Below are 22,838 nucleotides of genomic sequence, written 5' to 3' on the forward strand. Positions count from 1 at the left end.
TCTTTCATCCTTGCCGCTCGCGCTTCAAACGTGCGTACGCATCGCGCCATGTGATTTGCCACGACTGAGTGCGCCATGATACACCCAGGGCCGGCGCTAGGCTTTGCTGCACCCAGCGCCGTCCTGTGTTACCGCCCCTTGAAGTGGCAAACGCAGGATTTTTAGGGGGGGGGTTCCAAATCTCTCTCTCTATATACAGACACACATATATACTGTATATAATATATATATACAGTCAGGTGCATAAATATTGGGACATTGACAGAATTTTCATATTTTGGCATCTATTCACCACCACAATAGCTTTGAAATGAAACAAACAAGATGTGCTTTACTGCAGACTTTCAGATTTAATTTGAGGGTAATTACATCCAAATCAGGTGAACGGTGTAGGAATTACAACGGTTTCTATATGTGCCTTCCACTTTTTAAGCGCCAAAAGTAATGGGACTATCAACTCAAAAGCTATTTCATGGACAGGTGTGGGCTATTCCCTCATTATTTCATTATCAATTAAGCAGGTAAAAGGTCTGGAGTTGATTCTAGGTGTGACATTTGCATTTGGAATCAGTTGCTGTCGACTCTCAGAGATCCAAAGAGCTGTCACTATCAGTGAAGCAAGCCATCATTAGGCTGAAAAATCAAAGCAAACCCATCAGAGAGATAGCAAAAACATTAGGTGTGGCCAAATCAACTGTTTGGAACATTCTTAAAAAGAAAGAACGCACCGGAGAACTCAGCAACACCAAAAGGCCCGGAAGACCACGGAAAACAACTGTGGTGGATGACAGAAGAATTATTTCCCTGGTGAAGAAAAACCCCTTCACAACAGTTGGCCAAATCAAGAATACTCTCCAGGAGGTAGGTGTGTATGTGTCAAAATCAACAATCAAGAGAAGACTTCACAAGAGTGAATATAGAGGGTTCACCACAAGATGTAAACCATTGGTGAGCCTCAAAAACAGGAAGACCAGATTAGAGTTTGCCAAACAACATCTAAAAAAGCCATTACAGTTCTGGAACAACATCCTATGGACAGATGAGACAAAGATCAACTTGTACCAGAGTGATGGGAAGAGAAGAGTATGAAGAAGAAAAGGAACTGCTCATGATCCAAAACATACCACCTCATCAGTGAAGCATGGTGGTGGTAGTGTCATGGCGTGGGCATGTATGGCTGCCAATGGAACTGGTTTCCTTGTATTTATTGATGATATGACTGCTGACAAAAGCAGCAGAATGAATTCTGAAGTGTTTTGGGCAATATTATATGCTCATATTCAGTCAAATGCTTCAGAACTCATTGGACGGTGCTTCACAGTGCAGATGGACAATGACCCGAAGCATACTGCAAAAGCAACCAAAGAGTTTTTTAAGGCTAAAAAGTGGAATCTTATGCAATGGCCAAGTCAATCCCCTGACCTGAATCCGATTGAGCATGCATTTCACTTGATGAAGACAAAACTGAAGGGAATATGCCCCAAGAACAAGCAGGAACTGAAGACATTTGCAGTAGAGGCCTGGCAGAGCATCACCAGGGATGAAACCCAGCGTCTGGTGATGTCTATGCATTCCAGACTTCAGGCTGTAATTTGCAACAAAGTATTAAAAAGTGAAAGTTAGATTTAGGATTGTTTAGTTTGTCCCATTACTTTTGGCCCCTTAAAAAGTGGGAGGCACATATAGAAACCGTTTTAATTCCTACACCGTTCACCTGATTTGGATGCAATTACCCTCAAATTAAATCTGAAAGGCTGCAGTAAAGCACATCTTGTTTGTTTCATTTTAAAGCCATTGTGGTGGTGAATAGAGGCCTAAATATGAAAATTCTGTCAATGTCCCAATATTTATGCACCTGACTGTATATATACACACACACACACACACTGTATATATGTATATATATATATATATATATATATATATATATATATATGAGATACACCCCCATTTTTAGTTATGTGTATCTGTATTGTTACTCTTATGCAGTGCCCCTAATGCAGTGCCCCCAGTAGTTTTGTCCCATATGCATGGCCCCCTAAACTAGTGCCCATTATGCATAGCCCCCTAAAGTAGTTTATGCATGGCCCCCTAATGTAGTTTATGCATGTCCCCCTAATGTAGTTTATGCATGGCCCCCTAAACTAGTGCCCATTATGTAGTGCCCCCCTCCGCCCAGTACTTACCTCACCACCACGCTGACTCCCACTCCGGCTGGCTCCCGCTTTGCCGCTGCTTTGGCTGGATCAGGCTCTTCACATCATGCGGGTGACGTCATGACGTCACCCGCGCAGTGCATCACTGGGAACACTGGCCTCTGAAGTGATCGGAGGCTTCTTTAGCCTCCGGTCGCTTCAGAGGCCAGTGTTCACAGTGCAGGGAGCCACAGAGGTCGGAGACGGAGCGCTGTCTCCGTCTCTGAAAAAAATTAATTTGGATCGTCAGGGGGGGTTTCTGGGTACTCAGAAACCCCCCCTGCGTGCGCGGGTGCCTTCCCTCCTCTGCTCCCTGCCCTTGAGCTTACATATTCGCTATAGCGCCGGGAGGGAGGGTGGGCATTTCTTGTGCCCGCCAGATACAGTGGCGCTCTGGGTGACAGACCAGCTTGCCCGGGCCTAGAGCCGCTCCTGGGTACACCATGCCGTGTGCTACATTCGCACCATGCAATCCTATGGGTCATGGGTGCAAACGCAGCGCACATACCTGTTCACGGGTGTGCGACTTGCACCATACGTGACGTGATTTGCAGTACAAAGATGCAAGTGGACACATCTGTAGGTACTGATGCAAAATGCCCTTGTTTGTTTTGTATTTTGAGGTGTATGGGAACATGCACATAGACTTGTGGCTGACTCTTATATAGCTGCTGGTCCTTCATACATAGGGCTTGATTCAGATATGTACGTACAGTATACCCAATGGTTTACATACACATCTGATCGCCATGCATGTGCAAAACGGGTCCTGCGTGATCGCTCGCAGTCCTCTCTTAGCTGCGGCGACCAGGATCGTGCCAAGCTCAGGGTCTGCATCGTCGGATGTATACTTCCTGGACCTGGTAGAGGGATCCCGACTTACGCAGACTGGCCGAGGGCAATGACCGTCATGACCGATGGTCTCGAAGGTGATATGAGGAGGAGGAGATCACTGGTGCGTTTCGTCCACGTCATTGGACTTTCTCAAAGTGAGCAGCTACCATTTGGTCAACTGTAGCCGATGCCCGGAAGCTGTGCACAAAAGTTTTAAAGCCTGGAAATAGACCAAACTAAAGAAATGTACATACTGTATGGGTGGCCACCCCAACAACCAGTAATATTTTTTTACACTCTTTATTTAATGTACCACTATGGGTCAATTAAGTGACTCTCTGATTTATAGCATTGCTAGGAGAATATCATTCTAATTGCATACCCATGGATGACAGAGTTTTTATTTAGATTTTGGGATTTTAAACGGGATACAATCGGGAAGCTGCTCATTTCACCGACGCCGGGAGACCGGCGCCAGGCATCCTGATCAAAGGGATGCCGGGCCCCGCAAGTGTACAGCCGCGGGGGGGGGTTAGGTTTAGGGCACCCGGGGGGGACTTAGGGCTAGGCACCACCCCGGGAGGGTTAGGGTTAGGCTAGGAGGAGGGAGGGTTAGGGTTAGGCACCCCCGGTGGGGAATTAGGGTTAGGCACCCCCCCGTGGGACTTAGGTTTAGGCAGCTGGGAAGGGGGGGTTAGGGTTAGGCACTTACAGGGGGGATTAGGGTTAGGCACTTGGGGGGGAGGTTAGGGTTAGGCACCCCTAAGGAGGGTTAAGGTTAGGGGGGTTAGGTTAGGTTTTACTTACCTTAGGGACGATCAGGATTTCCAGCGCTGTCAGGCTTGCTGCAGCCGGTATCTGTTCTAGTGTCGGCCTGCCGCTGCCAAACAAGGTTTTTTTTAATATATTTTTTGATATAACTGTATCTACAGAAATGACACATACTTTTGCAATAAGTATCTGCAGATATACATTTGTTGCAATCTGGGACCTAACTTTTCAAATACCATATTTTAACAAGAGGATCATTTTTATTGAGTGTTTTAATCTGGGTACACACAGAACAGATATATCTGTGGTTGATGGTTGTTCATACACACTGAACAAGCATCATCTGTGTTCTGTGTGTTGGAGAGAGGTGGGTGCTGCAGCGGGTCCCCCCTCTCCCTGCATCTGCCGCTGCAAGTGTATGGGCGGTCGGCTGACTGCCCATACACACACAGCACGATGCCCCAACATATCTGCAGATACATTGGGCATCGGCTGTGCAGCACAGCTGACGCGATATGTCTGTGAACGACATATCGCTGGTACACACTGGCCGACGGGCACCTGATAAATTGGCCGATCAATTGATCGACCGATATATCTTCCAGTGTGTACCCAGCATAACTCTCATGGTTGTACTAGGTTTAATAAATGTGATTATTATTTTGTAACAGATTTCCTAATATTTGACTTTAGCGCTAGTAATCAATTTTCTAGTTTGTGTTTATAGGTCTTGGAGATTTTGGCAATTGCCTCTAGGTTACAGCTGCAGAAGTTTATTTTTTTATGTTTTGGAAAAAAAATATCCACTAATCTATTGGTTGGTGTAATATATATTAGGTGATTCTTCCAGTTATCAATAAGCCCCGTCCCCAGCCCTTTCTCGTATTTATTGGACGGTATTGCACAGCCGTCCACATCTGAATCAGATCCATAGATCCTTCACTCCAGCAGGAGGTAGGATAATACCCATTCTATAGTGCAATTGGTAAACAGTGAAAATAAAAAGATGGAAATGTATAGAGACCATGGCCTTCATTCAGAGGCGGTCGCAAGAAGCGACCGCTCTCCCTGAATGAGGGCGGCCGCTTCATTTTTGAAGTGCGGCCTCCTGGTCGTTAGTTAGTGGATTACCACCCACAGCTTAACGACCGACCAGGTTGATGGTCGCGATGGTGAATACCATCGCGACCATCGGGGCTTGCGACGAGACCCTAAGGTTGGGTCTCGGCAGCCGCAAACCCCAGGGAGCTTCCTGCTCTGATCGAGCAGGAAGCTCCCCACTGACACCACTGATGTTGTCTGTGCGGCCACCCACAAAACGGTAGGCGCCCCCGTTTTGGAAACCACCCCCCCAGCCCGCCTACAAAACGGGGCGAGCTGTCGATCAACATTGACAGTCGCCCCTTTTGTAGAGAGCTCCGGAGCGAGAGAGTTTCTCTCTCGCTCCGGGGCTTGCGCACGCGCAGTGCGGCCGCTGCATGTGCGCAGGGCTAACTATTGACCCGGTTGCGAGCACATGAATGGGTCTGAATGAGACCCAATGTTAGGCGGTTTGTATTGGGGAACACGAGTGGACGGAGGTACTGTAAAATCACTCTCCTGCTTGCTAAATCTGTCCAGGCAGTAATAGGATTATGTCATACTCCTTTGCGCTTTTCCAAGTATGGAATGAATTATAAAGGCTTTTCAGGCCTTTGCCAGCACTTTTTAAAAGATATATGTTTACATTGGCTATATTAAACCTTTTCCCAGAAATGCAACCGCTCTTGTGGAATACGCAATACTTTTATCTGGTTGTTTTAGCAAAAGCAACACTTATTTCACTGTTACTCAGCAAGAAATTGTTTTCAGCAAAATCCTTTTGGCATTATAAAAGAAGTGACTTGCATGTGGATGACCTAGCATATTTGCTTACTACTATTAATAACATTTTAATGTGATGCTGTGTAGACCTGGGCCCCTTGAATACTTTTCATTGGTTACTAGGGGGACCACCACCCCACTGCAGTGATGAGCATCAACGGCTCTGCCATCGTTGGTAGATAGTTATTCACCATCGACAATTAACCATCGATGGCAAACCATTGATGGTTAGACTATGCACATGCACAGACTGCACCCGCGCATGCGCAGAGCGAGGCCGCACACACCATTGGGGATCTGCCACCGATGTTTACCACCATCGCTATCAGACCATCGATGGTTGCTACCCATCATTGGTTGAAAGCCACCCTTACCCTCCTGGTTTCTGTGGGCCACTGCCTCTATGCAGAGATCTGTATATATTATTTACACCAAAACTGTGATTTTCTTTTTATTCTGTGTTATGGTAAGGATAATTGTCTGCCATGTACAAATGTCGCCATTCATCATTCCACTGATATCACCAGATTTGAAAGTCCCAGCACAGCAGACAGGCTTCTATGAATGGGTTTAACCCTCAGCCAAGAGGATTGTACACTATGTAGACAAAAGTGATTGAACACTGGCCCTCATTCAGACCCACTCGCGAGCGGCTGTCCACTCGCAAGTGGGTCGATGGTCCGCACTGCGCATGCGCACGACGGAGGGAGCTCCGTCGTGCGCATGCGCGAGACCCGACGAGTGAAGGACTTTCCTTCGCTCGGAGTGTCTCATCAAAGGGGGCATGTTGTCGATGTTGACTGACAGCACGCCCCCTTTGGTGGGCGTGTCGGGGGCGTGCCTGCCAGACAGAGGCGTTCCCAAGGGAACGCCTACCGTCTGAAGCCGGCCCCACTGACATCATTAGTGATGTCAGTGGGAGTGATTTTGGCTCTGATAGAGCCAAAATCACTCCTGGCCTTGCAGTTGAAAAACTGAACCGCAGGCTTTTGCTCGCAGTTTCAATGGTCGCGATGGTCAAGACCATCGCGACCATCATCCTGCACGCTCGTATATGCTGTGGGTGGTGACCCACAGCTATACGAGCGTCCAGGAGGACGCTCCATAATAATGTAGGTGGGCCCTGATTAAGAGCGAGCGCTCTGGTCAGAGCGTCCGGCTCTGAATCAGGGCCACTGACAGCAAATAGATTAACGAGATTTTGTAGGTCCACCACGTGCAGTGATTACTGCAGACACCCTTCTTGGCAAACTGAAGCTCATTCAGACCTGGTCGCTAAGCTGCGCTCTCGCAGCTAAAAGGGGCCGAGTATGCAAATTCCGTGATCACACTGTCTGGTGTAAGGATGCCCTCTATGTCTTAGAGAGCGACGGCAGAGCGAACTCACGCCGACATAAATACGCCCACTTTTCTCTCTTAACACACGTCATCTCCAGGAAGTGTATGAATAATCGGAACCATCGAGAGCGATCGGAGCTGCACGCAGCGCTTGAGGTAGACCTTACCCCGCTGCAAGCAATGCGATCACTGCAGGTTACTTTACTAATTATGCACACTCCAAAGACGCCGTTTTGACGCCCAGACCACTCCCCCGTTCACAAGCACCTTCCCCTGTTACCACCCACAAACGGCGCTATCTGTCACTCAAAATAGCGTCCAGTCTGTGTACTACGAGCGCGCGATTGCCGGACGCAATGACTGGTTCGCGCATGCGTATTATGATGCATACGCATGTGCAGATGGGCGACAATCGCCCCTAGCGTGCTTCCGCGGCTTAGCAAGTGTGTCTGAATCAGGCCCACTGTCCACAAGTTCCTGGATAGCAGCAGGGTCGAGTTGGCCTAGAACGTACTCGTAGCTGCAATTTGTCCAAGAGGTTCTTAATGAGGTTAAGATCTGGACTCTGAGCTGGCCAGTCCATCCGGGCTACCGAATTTTTTTTGTATGTAAGTCCAGCATCGCCCTGGAAACATGACAGGTGGCATTGTCGTCCTGTTGAAAACATTTGTTGTTTCCGTAGAACTGCAAGTGCATGGGCCTCCCTACCAAGTGTTCTTATTGAAACCGCCACATTAGTGACTAATTGGGACTCGTGTGCAATGATATGCATGGTATGCATTTCGTGAGCGCGGGGATGTCCAATCACTTTTGTCTACATAGGCCCGTATTCAATTAGAAGTGGAAAGTCAGTTGCCGGACTTTTCGTCATCATCTGAGGTTTTGCCGGCGAAAACTTATCGCGTGTGTCCCTGCGTATCCCCGTATTCAATTCCAAATCGGCGAAAACAGGACCCGGCGAAACGCAAACAGGCGAAAAGTCCTGTTGTTTTTTGGGGAAATCAGCCTGACAACCCCCAAAAGATGCTCTGACATGGGGGTTCACTACGGGTACCCCCCTAGTATTTGAAGGTATTTGGGGTCTTTGGATGGTCTCAATAGGCACTATTTAGCGTCTTTGGGACAGTGGTGAAGAATAGCATTTAGCAATTATTTGGAGGGGAAAATAAGTAGTTCCATCAAATTTGGGGTACATGAAAATGGGTGCAAGCATATTTTGAAGTTACTAAAGTCAAGCATTAAAAAGCTCCAAAAACGCACCTGCAATCAAAATTATACCTCCCTCATACTTCCAGACCCCCCCAAAGGCTATTTCGCTAGTTTTTGAATTTGTATCCCCACTTTGATTTTTTTTTGGCCCATTTTTTCAAAGTGCTTTTTTGGGGTATCTTTTGTGTTTTTTTAGAGTTTTTTGACGCAATTAGCGTCAAGGGGGGTGTAAAAACGGTTTAGGAGCGTTGCCGCAATATTGTACCCCAAAACCCAGATTCTGCACTTTTTTCCGTCGGGTATTCATAGGCGAAACTTTTCTGCTGGTTACAAGGCGCGATGCAGGAGGATAAATGGAATCGGCAAAAATTACGTAATTGGAGAAAAAGTGTTGCGGAGACGGACTTTTTGCTTCTAATTGAATTCGGCCCATAGTGTACAAAGTCAGCTCTGGAGCAGAAATCTAAGGGAAGATGCCATCACCTAATGACTCTAATAATAGGCAGTATGTATGTGTGACATCAGTTACATAACACTGGAGGACATGTATCACACCATCTATAGGGGACAAATGTAGAAGCTTCCCATAGCAGTCAATCAGCTACTAGCTACAGTATCATTTTATAGAATGTACTAGTTAAATGATAGCTATAAGCTGATTGGATACTATGAGTAATACATCTGCATACTGTTGAATCGTCAGTATTAACCTTTAGTATATTCCTGCCTATAAACCTCTAAGATTCACCTGCCTAGAACCTCTAAGATAAAACCTTCCTATAACCTCTAAACATAACGCTAATTGAGTACGCAGTATAACCGCAAATAAAGACAGGAGTGGAATCTGTGGTTCCAACGCACAAGTATTATTCAGGTAAAAGTACAGTCAGTTACACGCAATCTATACATACACAAGTTAGGCGTAAAAGGAAATAATACAGACCCAAGTACAGTTATACATACACTGCGCCTCTGAACCCAGAGATAGACCTCAGACTAGATATCCTCAGTACACCCAAAATTCAGCATGAACTGGAAAACCAGTATTCGGACACATGCATTTATTCCCCCCAGACTGAAGCAGGACAAAGGGAAAACTTCCTGCTGATCTCATTGGTTCCCAGACGAGAAGCATATGTTACGGCATATTTAACAGGTTGTTTCAAATAGACTTTCCCTGCCTTCAACAACAGGGGTCTTTCTAGTAACGCCTTCTGTGACATTCCATCAGCTAAACATTTTGCTGCTTGTAAGTTCTGTGATCCGTAACTTGAGTTTGCATGATGCGATCTCTCCACCGATAACACCGGGATTCTGTAAAAAGTGTATGCATCAGAACGAAACCAAACACACCTTGCTTATCATGTATAATACCTTAGTTATCAAAAACCTCTATTTCTTAGCATTTAAACTAACTTAACCAACTTGAATTTTACATTTTGAAGCTAATGGAACCTTGTGTGCGAATATGTAGTGTGTGAGTATTCGGGGTTTGATATAAGGACGCTAGTTAACTTGGGTCAGATGCGTGCGCATAAAGCTACTTTTTCAGCGGTTTCATACCAAGTCTCATGCATTCGCTAATATGTGATTATTTAATAGCACCCTTGTGAGTATAATTGTGCGTATGAAAAATGGTGAAAGAAGCGATCGCATAGTGCTAATAAAAATATCGCCACATGTACTATATTGTGAGTTCACCTAAAATGGCGCTTAGGCGGCCATTCGCAAAATGGCGTCTTGCGATCGCATTTCTAAAATGGAGTCTTGCGGCCATTCGCAAGATGGCGTCGCTGCGATTAAATTTTAAACTGAACTTGTCTCAGCCAATTATTCAGCTTCGACAATACCGTACCTCCAAACATGACCCTCTTAAGGAGGGACACAATGCTCTGGTCCTGGGCTACCCTGGTAAGAGGTGGGGCTGCAGCGCAGTTCAAAATTCAAATAGGGGAACCACACCAACTGTCATTTCACACGCTGCCAAACATCACTGGCTGGGACTCACTGGCAGTTGGTGTGACTCCCCTATTTGAATTTTGGACTGTACTGCAGCCCCACCCCTGGAGCCGCCACCAATCATAAATTACCAGGGAAGTCCAGGACCAGAGCATTGTGTCCCTCCTGGAGAGGGTCATGTTGGGAGGTATGCATCGTTATTCTTAAAGGGTGAACAACAATATTCTTTAAGGGTCTCAAAAGTGTCCCAAGGGCCCAGTGAGGAAGCAATACAGTAACTAAGTGTATCAGTACTGGGGCATATCATGAGGCCAAGACAGCAGCAGAGCTGTAAGTTAACATATCTCATATTAGCCAATCTCCTGAGAAGACTTCATCATCTAATCACAGATGAAACTATTACACAGACGGCGTCTGTCAGGGCTCGGCCGGGGATCGGCTCCCGCTTACCGCGCCGCCGGCTTCCCCTGTCATCGTGGGTGGTCGGGCAGCTGGTGCAGCAGCGGGGGAGAAGCTGAGTATTCTCTGCGCATGCAGTGGCTTCCTGGTGGGCTGGTGTCTGGCATCGCAATTCCGGACATGGGCGCCGCCATGACAGTCGGCCCATGTGACAGTATCTTCTTCCCAGGATAGGTGAGTGATCGGCTGGCGCTGTGCATCTATCAAAGGGTTCCCCTGGGTATATAACTGTTCCACAGGTTACAGGAAGTTGCATGAACAACGGTTGTCTCCTAGCGTGCTATAGTGAGTTCCCGGTCCAGGTTCCTAACCTTCCTTGTAGCAGTAGTGTTATCATCTCTACCTGTGTGCCTTCCGTCTCTAGTAACATCCGTGCAGCAGTGTATACCATCTCTACCTGTGTGCCTCCCGTCTCTGGTGAATATCCGTGCAGCAGTGTATACCATCTCCACCTGTGTGCCTCCCGTCTCTGTAACATCCGTGCAGCAGTGTATACCATCTCTACCTGTGTGCCTCCCGTCTCTGGTGAATATCCGTGCAGCAGTGTATTCCATCGCTACCTGTGTGCCTCCCGTCTCTGGTGAATATCCGTGCAGCAGTGTACACCATCCCTACCTGTGTGCCTTCTATCTCTGGTGATTTCTCAAGTAACTGTGAGTCTCCACCTGAACTTCTTACTGTTATTTGATCTTCGTGTCAAGATATAGGGCCTGATTCAGACCCACTCGCGAGCGGCTGTCCGCTCGCAAGTGGGTCGATGTTATGCACTGAGCATGAAAACCTCAACCGCAGGCTCCGGCTCGCAATTTCGATGGTCGCGATGGTCTCGACCATCGCGGCCATCAAAAAGCACGCTCGTATAGCCTGTGGGTGGTGACCCACAGCTATACGAGCTATACGAGCGTCCAGGAGGACGCTCCATGAAAATGGAGCCCGGCCCTCATTCAGAGCGTGCGCTCTGCTCAGAGCGTACGGCTCTGAATGAGGGCCATAGTTATTGTACTTTTAGGGTATTGTCAGTGCCTATCTAGGCATTACCTCTCAGGGCCTCTCAGGGTGTTGTGTCTCTATTCCTGCAGGGCTTGGGTACCTGGTCAAAGGACCACGACCTGCTCACGGGGTGCAGCTAAGCCCAAATCCCAATTGGAGGGGTCACTGGCGAACACCATCCTGTGGGTTAGATTCCGCACCTTTGCCCAGGTCTCGCCAACACTCAAGACCTGTGGATGAGGAGAACATATATCCAGGCCCCTCGTCTCCGCTTCCTCCCACAACTTAGGCCCCCTACGTCTCCTACCCCAGTCTCAGGCGTGACAGTTTGTTCAGGTCCAATGGAGGCTGCAGGATCCCAAGGTACTGGTTCTCTACAAGAGTTGACCTCTCGGATGGACAACCAAGAGGTGGCCCAACAACAAGTGGCTCAGTATTTACAGGAGATCTCGAGGCAACTGGTTTCTATACAAACCACGTTGGCCTCTATTCTTCCGGCTCCTCCAGCTGCAGCTCCCGCACCTCCTCCATCAGTTCCTCCACTGGTGGCTCCTACCCCCAAACCCTGACTCCAGTTAGCTACTCCAGAAAGGTTTGACAGTGATCCCAGGTGGTGCCGCGGATTCATTAACCAATGTGAGATCCAATTTGAGTGCCTTCCCCAGAATTTTCCCACAACTCGGGCAAAAGTGGCATATGTTATATCACTGTTAACAGGAGCAGCGCTAGACTGGGTCTCCTCTCTATGGGAACGGGCCGACCCCATCGTATCTACTTACGAGGAATTCATTTTAGCATTTAAGAGAATTTTTGATGAGCCAGGCCGTTCTGCATCTGCATCTTCTGATCTTCTCCGTGTGCGTCAGGGCACACGATCCATAGGGAAGTATGTAGTCCAGTTTCAGACCCTGGCATCAGAATTAAAATGGAACGAGGAAGAGCTTAAGGCGTCCTTCCTTCATGGACTCTCTGAGAGGATGAAGGATGAACTTGCCTCCAGAGATTTACCAGAATCCTTCGCTGACGTGATCTCTCTCTGATTCAAAATTGATCTTCGTCACCGGGAAAGGTGGGCTAGTAGGGGAAGAGGTGAACGTCTACCAGCTCGTTCTTCTGCTGCCAGTCCGCCTATGCCCATCTCAGCTACTGAAGAGGAACCAATGCAGGTCAATAGGACTAACCTCACTCCGGCAGAGTGCAATAGATGCTTCCAAAATAAGCTGTGTATTTATTGCGCTGCATCAAACCACATTCTGAAGAATTGTCCTCTACTTGCGGGAAATGCGAGACCCTGACTGAGTTCGCCATCCCAATTATCAGAAAGTCTTCTAGTAGTGTCACTTTCCCATAAGTTCAGGACAAGAAAGGTCCATGCTTTAATTGATTCTGGAGCTGCTGGTAATTTTATTACAGAGAAATTGATTCACACTTTGGGTGTTCCAGTCATTCCCCTACCTAATAAATTATTACTGTCCGGTCTAGATGGTAAAACTCTGGTGGGGCTACCCATTTCTTCGCTCTCTTATCCTGTGACTGTCTGAGTTGGATGCTTACATCAGGAAATGCTAGAATTTTTTGTTTTACCCGAATCCTCCTATGAGCTGGTATTAGTATTGCCCTGGTTGAAAAAACACAATCCTGTCTTCGACTGGGAAGCTATGCAAATCTTATCTTGGGGCTCACATTGTTTTCAAAATTGTTTGGCCAAGGTCATTCCAGTATGTAACCAAGCAACGGTTTCCAACCCAGCTAAGAAGTTCCTCCGTCCTGAGTCTTCTAGACACCCCTCCCAGCCGGGGTTGCCCGAGGCTTATCAAGAGTTTGCCGACGTATTCTGTGAACAAGCCGCAGATGAACTTCCTCCGCATCGACCATGGGATTGCGCTATTGATTTACTTCCCGGGAAAAGTCCTCCACGTGGCCGTGTTTACCCCTGTCTGTGCCAGAGACCGCGGCCATGGAAGAATACATTAAGGAAAACCTTGCTAAAGGGTTCATTCGGCCCTCTTCTTCTCCTGCAGGGGCAGGTTTCTTTTTTGTAGGGAAAAAGGATGGAGGACTCCGTCCTTGCATAGACTACCGAGGCTTAAATCAGATCACCATAAAAAATCGGTACCCCTTACCTTTAATTTCAGAACTTTTTGACAAAGTCCAAAGGGCTCAAGTCTTCACCAAGCTGGATCTACGTGGCGCGTATAACTTGATTCAAATTAAAGCGGGGGACGAGTGGAAGACCGCGTTCAATACCAGAGATGGGCACTTCAAGTACCTTGTAATGCCCTTCGGTCTTTGCAATGCACCAGCTATTTTTCAAGGCTATGTCAACGAGGTCTTCCGGGATATTCTACATAAATTTGTTGTTATTTATCTCGATGACATCTTAATTTTTTCCAGAGATTTACAGAACCATCGTCTTCATGTACGGGAGGTATTGTCCCGCCTTCGTGCTCATCACCTCTTTGGGAAACTATCCAAATGTGTGTTTAATCAAACTTCGGTACCTTTTTTGGGTCATATAATCTCCAGGAGGAGTCTCCAGATGGATCCTGATAAACTAAAAGCAATCTCGGAGTGGCCCCTGCCTACTTCTTTAAAAGGTACTCAGCGTTTTTTAGGATTCGCGAACTATTATAGGAGATTCATTCCACATTTTTCTACACTGGTAGCACCCATTACCTCCCTCACAAGGAAAGGAGCCAATCCTTCTAAATGGTCTGTTCCAGCAGTACAAGCCTTTCAAAACCTAAAAAAAGCCTTTTCTGGAGCTCCAATCCTCTGCCAGCGTCGAATTGACAAACCGTTCATTGTGGAGGTGGACACATCCTCTGTTGGAGTAGGGGCGGTATTATCTCAGACTGCTGAAGAGGGGAAGTCTCATCCCTGTGGATTTTTCTCCCGTAAATTTTCTCCTGCAAAAAGGAATTATATTATTGGTGACCAAGAACTGTTAGCTATGCATTTGGCCTTGGAGGAATGGCGGTATCTTCTTGAAGGGGCTAAATTTCCTGTCACGTTTATTACAGACCATAAGAATCTGATCTATCTGCAAACTGCACACCGGTTGAATGCCAGGCAGGCACGATGGTCACTTTTCTTTTCTAGGTTTAATTTAAAACTTCAGTTTCATCCAGGTGTGTTGAACAAAAAAGCTGATGCATTATCTTGCTCCTTTATGACTAAGTTGGAGGAGGAGGAGTGTTCTCAAGTTCGTTCCATTTTAGACCCAATGGTGTTTGCTCCTACTCAAGTAGTATCTCTACCACCTGGAAAAAATGTTGTACCTCCTAATTTACGCAAAAAACTACTGCTTTGGGCTCATGCATCCTTGTTCGCAGGTCACACTGGAATCACCAAAACCTACCAGTTCTTACTTCGATCTTACTGGTGGCCTACCATGAAGAAGGATGTCAGGGAGTTTGTCCTGTCCTGTATTAAATGCGCCCAACATAAGACTCCACATAGAAAGGTGGTTGGTCCTCTACGTCCTCTATCTATTCCAGCTACTCCATGGACCCACATCTCAATGGATTTCATTTCTGAATTACCCCGGTGTAAAGGGCATAACACAGTATGGGTGGTCGTGGATCACTTTTCTAAAATGGCACATTTTATCCCGCTGGTTGGCCTTCCTTCAGCCCCTCAATTAGCAAAAATTTTTATTCGAGACATCTTCAGATTACACGGTCTCCCCAAAAAAATAGTCTCTGATCGAGGTGTTCAATTTATAGCCAAATTCTGGAGAGCCCTATGTAATACTTGTGGAATCAAACTGAACTTTTCCTCGGCCTACCACCCACAGTTGAATGGTCAAATGGAAAGGGTCAATCAAGAACTGGAGACCTTCATTAGGCTCTTTGTGTCGTCCTCCCAGGATGATTGGGTGGATCTCCTACCCTGGGCAGAGTTTTCTCATAATTTTAAATACCATTCTTCCTCTAAATCCACTCCTTTTTTTACGGTCTTTGGTAGACACCCACGAGTTCCAGATTTCCAAAAGCTTCCTTCCATTGATGTTCCGGCTGTGAACCAAGAGATCCAATCCTTTTCAGTTTTGTGGAGTAAAATTCATAAATCATTAAAGCAATCTTCAAAAAATTACAAGAAATTTGTAGACAGGAGACGTTTGGCTGTTCCACTGTTGAGAGTTGGGGACAGGGTTTGGTTGTCCTCCAAGAATATTCGCTTAAGAGTACCGTCCATGAAGCTTGCCCCACGTTTTATTGGGCCATATTGTGTCCTTAAGGTAATCAATCCAGTAACTTATAAATTGGAACTTCCTCCTCAAATGAAGATTTCAAACACTTTTCACGTTTCTCTTTTACGACCTCTGGTGCTCAATCGTTTTCAGAATTGTTCTCCTAAATTACCTCAAGTTAAGACGTTACAAGGCACTGAATTTGAGGTGGAGAGGATCCTAGATTCTCGGCACAGGTTTAACACCCTTCAATATCTCATTGATTGGAAGGGCTACAGCCCCAAGGAAAGGGCCTGGATCAAAGCCTCTGATGTGCACGCTCCGCGACTAATCCAGAGTTTTCATAGGAGATTTCCAGATAAGCCTGATGGGTGTTCAGTGCCCACCCTGAAAGGGGGGGGTACTGTCAGGGCTCAGCCGGCTTCCCCTGTCATCCTGGGTGGTCGGGCAGCTGGCGCGGTGGTGGGGGAGAAGCTGAGTATTCTCCCCACATGCAGTGGCTTCCTGGTTGGCTGGTGTCTGGCATCACAATTCCGGACAAGGGCGCCGCCATGACAGTCGGCCCATGTGACAGTATCTTCTTCCCAGGATAGGTGAGTGATCAGCTAGCTCTGTGCATCTATCAAAGGGTTTCCCTGGGTATATAACTGTTCCACAAGTTACAGGAAGTTGCCTGAACAACAGTTGTCTCCTAGCGTGCTTTAGTGAGTTCCCGGTCCAGGTTCCTAACCTTCCTTGTAGCAGCAGTGTTATCATCTCTACCTGTGTGCCTTCCGTCTCTAGTAACATCCGTGCAGCAGTGTATACCATCTCTACCTGTGTGCCTCCCGTCTCTGGTGAATATCCGTGCAGCAGTGTATACCATCTCTACCTGTGTGCCTCCCGTCTCTGGTGAATATCCGTGCAGCAGTGTATACCATCTCTACCTGTGTGCCTCCCGTCTCTGGTGAATATCCGTGCAGCAGTGTACACCATCCCTACCTGTGTGCCTCCCGTCTCTGGTGAATATCCGTGCAGCAGTGTATACCATCTCTACCTGTGTGCCTCCCGTCTCTGGTGAATATCCGTGCAGCAGTGTATACCATCTCTACCTGTGTGCCTCCCGTCTCTGGTGAATATCCGTGCAGCAGTGTACACCATCCCTACCTGTGTGCCTCCCGTCTCTGGTGAATATCCGTGCAGCAGTGTATACCATCTCCACCTGTGTGCCTCCCGTCTCTGTAACATCCGTGCAGCAGTGTATTCCATCGCTACCTGTGTGCCTCCCGTCTCTGGTGAATATCCGTGCAGCAGTGTATTCCATCGCTACCTGTGCGCCTCCCGTCTCTGGTGAATATCCGTGCAGCAATGTACACCATCCCTACCTGTGTGCCTTCTATCTCTGGTGATTTCTCAAGTAACCGTGAGTCTCCATCTGAACTTCTTACTGTTATTTGATCTTCGTGTCAAGATATAGTTATTGTACTTTTAGGGTATTGTCAGTGCCTATCTAGGCATTACCTCTCAGGGCGACGAGTGTTGTGTCTCTATTCCTGCAGGGCTTGGGTACCTGGTCAAAGGACCGCGACCTGCTCACGGGGTGCAGCTAAGCCCAAATCCCAATTGGAGGGGTCACTGGCGAACACCATCCTGTGGGTTAGATTCCGCACCTTTGCCCAGGTCTCGCCAACACTCAAGACCTGTGGATGAGGAGAACATATATCCAGGCCCCTCGTCTCCGCTTCCTCCCACAACTTAGGCCCTCTACGTCTCCTACCCCAGTCTCAGGCATGACAGCGTCACTGCACTGGCCTCATTTTTGGATGTCAGCATCACTGATATGAGGACAAAAGAAGGGAAATGACTGGTTAGTGTAAAAAGTCTTCAGGAAGGCTTCATGCCCTGTCCCAAGATGGCCGCTGTGATCACTACTGAGCGTGTACAGAGACCATCTTGTATTTACTGTGTAAAGCTGGGTACACACTAAACAACATATGTACCCAGCGATGCGACCGATGCCCCCCCCTGCCGACAGGCCAACATCCTGGGCGACCGGTACACACTAGATGATCCCGTGCCCGACCGCCCGATATGTCGGCCTTTGCCACATCCCGCTGCATGGGGTCATCAGCCACATCATCAGGTTGAGCTGAATGTAGGGTCGGCCTGACAATGCCATACCTCCCAACTGTCTGCATAGCAGAGCGGCGGGAGTGCAGGAAGAGAACAGATGGCGTGCGCATGCGCACGGCGTCTGTTCTCTTGTGTAAGGAGAGCCTGTGGGCTGCCCAGCGTCTCGGAGAGTGCTGGGCTCACCCCCAAAGTGACGAAAACGGGGGGAAGCCACGATGCTCCGCCCCATTTTCTAAAGCCACACCCCCTTTTCGCCAGCGCGTGCCTTCAGCGTATGACCTGTCCCTCTTTCCCAACTTTAAATGTTGGGAAGCTATGCAATGCAGCTGACGACCCCACGGGAGCGCTCACCGCCCGACATGATTTTATCTATTTGTCGTTCTGATCTGTCGGAATTGGGCAAATCGTTTTAAACATCTCTAAGCATGTACCCAGCTTTAGAAAGACATGACAGGAGACATAAGTCTCTTACTTAGCTCCTAGGGCTCTATTTACAACAATCCGCATTTAAAATGCCGTTGTAGTGTGATATTTCTGACTAAATTCACATTGCGAATTTAGGAAATATCACAGGAATTTATCCCTTGTAGGAACAGAGCTTGCGATAAAGCTCTGTCCCTGCGAATCCCATCCGCACACTACAGCAAACTACCACAAACCACCACAAACACCCCTGCCCTTTAGTACATTTATGTGAAACTAAAATAATGTGAAAAGGGTGTGAAAACACCCTTTTTCACTTTATTTTAGTAAAAATAATGTTAATAAATAGAGCCCCTAGAGCAGACCTGGCCCAACCAGCTGTTGTGAAACTACAAGTCCCGTCATGCTTTACCGTCTGATCGGTGGGGGGATATGCTGGAACTTGTAGTTTTACAACAGCTGGCAAGCCACAGGTTGGCCAGGCCTGCCCTAAAGAGCCTGCTTATTAACTGCTATAAAGCTGTTCCAGCATCCTGCACCGATACTCACAAACAGCATACACTCACCGGCTGATGAGCTGTATAACACATCGCTCCACTCCTTCACCAATGTGCATGTAACAGTGAGTACGGCTGCACCTCTCAATAATTCAACACCTCTGGTTAAGTAACTGGGCTATTCATAGTTTGCGTCATCCGCTGGTTTTTGCCTACATAACTCTGCAATATCAACACCTGCACACACATCATTTCCAATAGTTCATTGTGAGTATGACCATTCTGAGAACTGGACATGTCCCAAAATGCTGCTCTGCACTGCTGTAAACCATACCCATATTTTGTGCCACACACTTAGTGGAATATTTATTAAAAAATATTTGTTGGATGTACCCCAGATACACCTATTTTTTGGGGGTACCTGCAAATATTATGGATCACCTGACTGTGACAAGGAGTGATGGCAGCAGATGCATTGTCCTACAGTAGCCTATAGGCTACTTGAGCACATCATTTTGAGAGGGATCCAGAGGCTGACAGCCGCACACGCGCAGTATGTGCACTAGACCCGAACCCAGAAACTCTGCTTCCAGCTGGATACACACTTAAACGACCCAGCAGCATTCCCACTAACCAAGCACCTGATTTGAAAAACTATACACACTTTCCAATCGGCCTCTCAATATACTGTATCTGGCCAGCCATCACAAGAGTGATGTGATGTCCGTGTTCTGCGGCCAGTGTACGGGTGGTCAGCGGGTCGCGCATACACACAAGCAGATATAATACCAGGGGGTCTATGTACTAAGCAGTGATAAGTGACAGAGTGAAAAGTGATAAGTCTGTGATAAGTGCCAGCCAATCAGCTTCCAACTGTCATCTCACAGGCTGTGTTTGAAAATGACAGTTGGGAGCTGATTGGCTGGCACTTATCACAGACTTATCACTTTTCACTCTGTCACTTATCACTGCTTAGTAGTGTACATAGACCCCTATATCTGCAAGATATATCAGCATCGACTGTGCTGCAGGGCCAAACTGATATGTTTGTGAATAACGTCGTTCACAGGCATAATATCTCTATCTGTACACAACCGCAGATGCACTATGCGATATGTCATTCGTCGGCTGTATGAACGACATATTGCATAGGGGGCCTGATTCAGAGAATCACAGAATTGGCAAAATATTATATGATCGGCGCATGCACAGAGGTCACTCTGCGCATATGTAGATCCGGATCTGCGGTCTGTCCCACAGCTGCAGCATGATTGAAATGTTGCGGCCGTTTGAGGGGCAGAGGGGACTGTTATGAAGAACTGGGGGTGTCGCTCCCGATTTGTAGGCGTGGCCAGGCCAGGGTCTGCGTCTTCCCATGCAGATTTTCTGGCCCCGGCTGAGGAGTACCACCGCCCTTTCTGACTAAGCTTATACTTACTCAGTTGGGCGATGACTGCAAGCATCGCGACCGATGGTCGCAATGGTGAAAAGATGCTGCATCTTCAGACACAGGCATGGGATCAGCAATGCCGGCAGGAGGCGTCTATTTCGTTCAGACACATCCTGCAGGCGTTAGTATCATTTAGAAGTAGCGGCTTCGTCAAATGTCTCAGCTGCTACGTCAGGGCAGCACATACAGTGCAATGGTTAGCATTGCTGCCTCACAGCACTGAGGTCGTGTGTTTGATTCCCACTATGGCCCTAACTGTGTGGAGTTTGTATATTTTCCCTGTGCTTGCGTGGGTTTCCTCCCATACTCCAAAAATATACAGGTAGGTTAATTGGCCCCCAACAAAAATGAATCCTAGTGTCTATACCTGTAGTAGGGTATATAGATTATAAGCTCCACTGGGGCAGGGACTGGTGTAAATGGCCTGATATTCTCTTTAAAGCGCTATGGAATATGTGTGCACTATATAAATGAATAAATCAGCAAAAGGAAACCGGGTTCTCCCATTTCAGACACCAGTAAAACTGATTTTGTTGTTGGGGTCGAATTTCGTGGTGATTTGCAAACAGAGTCCAGGGTCCTTCTGCTTCGGAGATAATACATTTGCTCTACATCTACCATTCAGATAAACAAATTAAGTGATTTTTAGAAGCCTAGTAAAGTTAATGCATGTTAAAGCATAAGAAATGAAAGGACGCATTCCTCAATCAATTGGTTGCTGTTAACAAATATTTATTTGAGGATGATTCAGGAAAGGCTGGGAAAGAACCATCTCTTTGAAGCTATGCACTGAGTTGCCACATGATAAATGTGACTGTCTAAACATTCGGATACTTTCTCATTATGGATGAAGGTGACGTGGCAGTTACATGTGCATTTTCCAAAGCGTACTCACCCCTATGCTTTTACAGTGCTGTATGTGGTCTAAGTCCCAATTCTACTTTGTTTAAAGGTCCTGTCACTCCCAGTGCAAAAAGTTAACTGAGGACAAATTCACATTGAAGTCTGACGCAACAATTTTTATTTTTTGTAATCGTAAAAAGAGTTTTATTGTTTTAACTTTGTGATTGCATTTTGTGCTTTTCAGTCATGTACTTGTATTACAAGGGCTTTTTTTATTGTCTGTTGTTGTCCTGGGAATATAATTAACATATTAATTGCACACAGGACTCTAAATTTTGTACTTAGCTGAAGGGGTCTTATCAGATGGTGTGCCCGGGCTCACTCCATACAGTATGCTACACAACCCACCTGGCTACTTTGGCCATAAACACTTCTGCAGCAGCCCACCAGCCCTAGCTGACCCATCCTGACATGTAAGAAGCTGCTGACTGCTTCTCTTTCATACAGTATTAGTGATTGGTACCCTGTGTAAGAGAAGCGCAGCATAGGCGTATCCAGTGCTGAAAGTGGTCCTAGAGAAGTGGTGGAACTCACCAAAAGGGCCCCCACCCCCCTCGGTGCTTTTTGAAAAAAAGGGACAGCGTGCGTCGAAAAAAGGGGCATGGTCTCAAAAGAAAGGGGTGTGGTCACACAATAGTATTCCCAATTCAAATTACACCACACAGTAGCACAATCTTGATTCACCCGATCACATTACACCACATAGTAGTGTCCCTTGTTCATGTATGACACCCAGCAGTGCCCCTTTTACACAATGCCCACATTTGTATCCCTTATACACAATTCCCACAGTAGTAGTGCCCCTTATACATAATGCCCACAGCAGTAGTGCCCCTTGTGCAAATGCAATGCCCATTGTAGTGGTGCCCCTGATGCAGTGCCCCCAATAGTGGTGAACCTTATGCAGTGCCCCCAGGAGTGGTGAACCTTGTGCATTGGCCCCAGTAGTGGTAGTGCCCATATGCAGTGCCCTCAGCAGTGGTGCCCCTTATGCAGTGCCCTCAGTAGGGTTAGTGCCCCTTATGCAGTGCCCTCAGTAGTGGTGCCCATTATGCAGTGCCCCCAGTAGTGGTAGTGCCCCTTATGCAGTGCCCAGATTGGTATTGCCCCTTATGCAGTGCCCACCGTGATAGTGCCCCTTATTAGTTCCCCCAATAGTGGTGCATGTTATGCAATGCCCCCAGTAGTGGTGCCCCTTATGCAGTGCTCCTAGTAGTTGTAGTGCCCATTATGCAGTGCCCACAGTGGTAGCGCCCCTTATTCAGTGACCCCAGTAGTGGTGCCCCTTATTCAGTGCCCACAGTAGTGGTGCCCTTTATGCAGAGCCCACAGTAGTGGTACCTCTTATGCAGTGCCCTCAGGAGTGGTGCCCCCCAATAGTAATGTCCCCTGTAGTAATGCCCACAGTAGTAGTGCCCCCTGTGTAATGTCTCCAGTAGTAGTGTCCCCAGAAGTTATGCCCCCTATAGTGCCGCTTACACAAAAAACATACTTACCTTGAGCCCCGCTCCTGCATGCCTCCGGACTGCCTGGCTGCTCCAAATCCTCTGAACTATGGGAGAGATGTCATGATGTCTCTCCAATAGTGCCCATGGGGAGAGCGAAGCTTGAAGCCAGAGCTCAAGAGTTCCAGCCTCCAG

Source organism: Taudactylus pleione, unplaced genomic scaffold (genome assembly GCF_031769625.1).
Source record: "Taudactylus pleione unplaced genomic scaffold, aTauple2 ptg000306l, whole genome shotgun sequence".
Classification (NCBI taxonomy): domain Eukaryota; kingdom Metazoa; phylum Chordata; class Amphibia; order Anura; family Myobatrachidae; genus Taudactylus; species Taudactylus pleione.